This window comes from Belonocnema kinseyi, chromosome 6, assembly GCF_010883055.1.
Source record: "Belonocnema kinseyi isolate 2016_QV_RU_SX_M_011 chromosome 6, B_treatae_v1, whole genome shotgun sequence".
NCBI lineage: Eukaryota > Metazoa > Arthropoda > Insecta > Hymenoptera > Cynipidae > Belonocnema > Belonocnema kinseyi.
In genome coordinates, this window is record NC_046662.1 from 9,016,760 (window position 1) to 9,019,691 (window position 2,932).

Below are 2,932 nucleotides of genomic sequence, written 5' to 3' on the forward strand. Positions count from 1 at the left end.
CCCTATTTAGAGTTTCTTAGCTTCAGGCAAAAAACCTTTATAATGTCGGACTGGTTTTCGTCCGTCTAATTTTTCGCACTTTTCTCGAAGGAAGGAAATTGAGGGGAAATTATGGGACGGAGAGTAAAGGTACTAAGGCTAAATGAGGGAGGGGGAAAGTTGAGTAGGTAAAGGGAAATTGTGGATGGATGATTTTGGTAAGGGAGAGGAAATTAGGAATAGGAAAGTAGGGGAAATAAGGGGAGGGAAGTTAGGGTAGGGAGGAGAAATAAGCTGGTGTAGAAAAAGTAAATGATAATAATCAGGGGGCAATAAGGGGAGGGAAAGAAAATGAGCTGGAGTAGGGAAAGTGAGGGATAATGAGGGATGGGAAAGTAGGGAGAGGGTGCAAAGAGAAATTGTGGGAAATAAGGGGAGGGGAAGTACAAATATTTGAGGACATAAGTGGGAGTTGGAGAAGTGAGGCGTAATAAGGGTAGGAAAAGTAGATAAGTGAGTCTAATAAGTGGGAGAATAGAGGAGGGTAAGTAGATAAAGTAAGGGTAGGGGAAATAGAAAATATATGGAAATGAGTGTCAGTATTTTAGGAGAAGTAAGAGAAATTAGGAAAGTAGGTTAAGCAAAGAAAATCAGTGGATGGGAAGTAGGGACGCGAGTAAAGAGGGAGTAGAGGAAATAAGGATAGGAAAGTAGCAGAAGTCAGGGAAAATGTAGGGGGGGGGTATGAGAAGTAAATGGAAAGGAAATGAGGGGCGGAGATGTATGGGAAGTCAGTAGAGGGGTAATGATTAGAAATGAGAATGAATAGAGAGAGGATGAGTAGGTGAAGTAAAGGGAAGTATTGGAAATAGGGAAATAGAGGGAATTAGTGAAAGAAAATTTGGGAAATTGAGACGAAATCAGGGAAGAAGAATTAGCTCAAGTAAAGGAAATGATGAGATTGGAAGTGGATAAGTGAGTGGAGAGGAAGTAGGAGAAACAAGGGATAAGGTCAGTAAATGTAGGAGAGGGAAGTAGGGATAATTAGGGTATGGGAAATTATGGGGAGTAATTAAAAATGAGGGGAAGGAAATTGAGGCGGAATGAGGGGAGGGGGTGTACGCAAGTTAAATAAGTCTGGACAGTGGAGTTGTGGGGATGTAGGGATATGATTGAGGGTGTAATAATATGTATATAAAATCTTGCAAATATTTTTATTTATAACCTATTTGGCTGCAAAGATTGCTGCTATATTAGTGCCAAGAATAATAATTTTCAAAAATAAAAATTAGCCAAATTGTCGTGAGGTGGAGAGTACAGTTTTAACGTCAGTCCCGCCAGCCTTGGGTGGGACTGACATTAAAATCATGATGTAAAAAGTGTTTTACGTATAATACCTGTTCAGCTAGATTTACAGAGCCTTTATGAAACAGTGTGCTTTTCTCAATATCAACGAGAGTATGTGCTAATAAAAGACATTTTTTTCTTTTTTGAGTGGAAAATCCTCCCTTAGTATAAAGATTTCATAAACTTGTTCTGAAATTTTTGGTAATGATTAATGATATGTCTTACAAATTTTAATACGCATAACAAAAATTTGTAAACAAACTTACCAGCCGGTAGCAGATAATGACACGGTTTCTAACACATAATAATTACTTTTTAGATTGAAAGTTTCTTTTTCCAGAAATTTTGTTTACTAGTGAGACTGAAAAGGTAACATTTTGAAATGCTTTGAAAATAGTATCCAGTATTTCTCTACTTCTATCCTTGAAGACGTTCTTTTTCTAGTTATCTACTTACTGATAGAGACTTATCTTTTTGCACTTCCGGCATTCACATAATAATTTACAATAAGTATATTACCACGCAAATGATGAAACCGCAGAGTACTATTTATATTTTTTATTGAATACAAATACAAAAGTATTTTGTTAAAACGTTCTTATAAGAGAAAAATTCAAATCAATTTACAAGTTTTTGAATTGGACTGAAGTTTCTGACGTCATATGATGATTTTTTAAAACATTTTTAGCTCATATATGGTCCAGAAAAATGAAAAAAATGCCCAGAAACGGTTTCCTTATTTATTAAAGAGATTCCAGCAATAAAACCAGAAAACCAATACTTGCAAGGATATACCGTGTGCTCTACCACAAAACGAAAAGGGGGTGACTTTTTCACCCCCCCCCCCCTCTTATTCGAAAGGTACTTTCAAGAGGTGATAAAAGAACATTTAAAAAAATATTTTCGATTTGCGGACGACAGCCAAAATTTAGAAATACTGCACAAAAATCGTCTTGGGGAGGATATACAGTTGGTTCTACCCCAAAACGAAGAGGGGGTGACTTTTTTAGCCCCCCCCCCTATTCGAAAGGTACTTTCAAGAGGTGATGAAAAAAATGTTGAAAAAGTTTTTCTCAATTTTGGCTGTCGTCCGCAAATGGAAAATCTTTTTAAAATTTTTTTTTCATCACAATGTAAATACACTTTTGATAGAAAATTCTACTATTTTGTTAAAAATTAGTTTTTTGGGCTGAACATTAAACTCACTTCGTAGAGTATTAACTTTTCGTTTAAAATTGATATTTTTTTGCTGATAAGTCCACTGAAATCTTCTTTGGATGGAAACTATTTTTTCTGCAAATTTGTATTTTTGATTTAAAGTTTCATCCTTTTTAGTAGAAATATTGCATCTTTCTTGGATAAAAATGCAACTGATTTGTTAAAAACTGAACTATTTCCTAAAAAATATACTTTTGGTATAATTATTGAGAATTTGTCCTTTTGATTTAAAAATTCACCACCTGTTTCAGTCAAATTTTCATTTTCTTCCAAGAAAAATGCAACTGTTTAGTTGAAAATGTAACAATCTTGCTACAAAGTCATACATTTTGGTTAAAAATTCAACTATTTAACAGAAAATTAAGTCATTGTTTACATTTCTTATTCT

At 34.7% G+C, this 2,932-nt stretch overlaps 1 long non-coding RNA gene across 1 annotated transcript in view; it reads right to left on the bottom strand.

The window, feature by feature from the left end:
* LOC117174922 overlaps positions 1-1,727 on the bottom strand; it is a 2,132-nt gene extending 405 nt beyond the window's left edge. The window contains exons 1-2 of the long non-coding RNA XR_004467403.1: positions 1,593-1,727; positions 1,377-1,515 (exon numbers count right to left, since the gene is read on the bottom strand). This is a non-coding gene — a long non-coding RNA (uncharacterized LOC117174922). The remainder of the gene's footprint in view (positions 1-1,376; positions 1,516-1,592) is intronic.
* Positions 1,728-2,932: the final 1,205 nt, after the last annotated feature.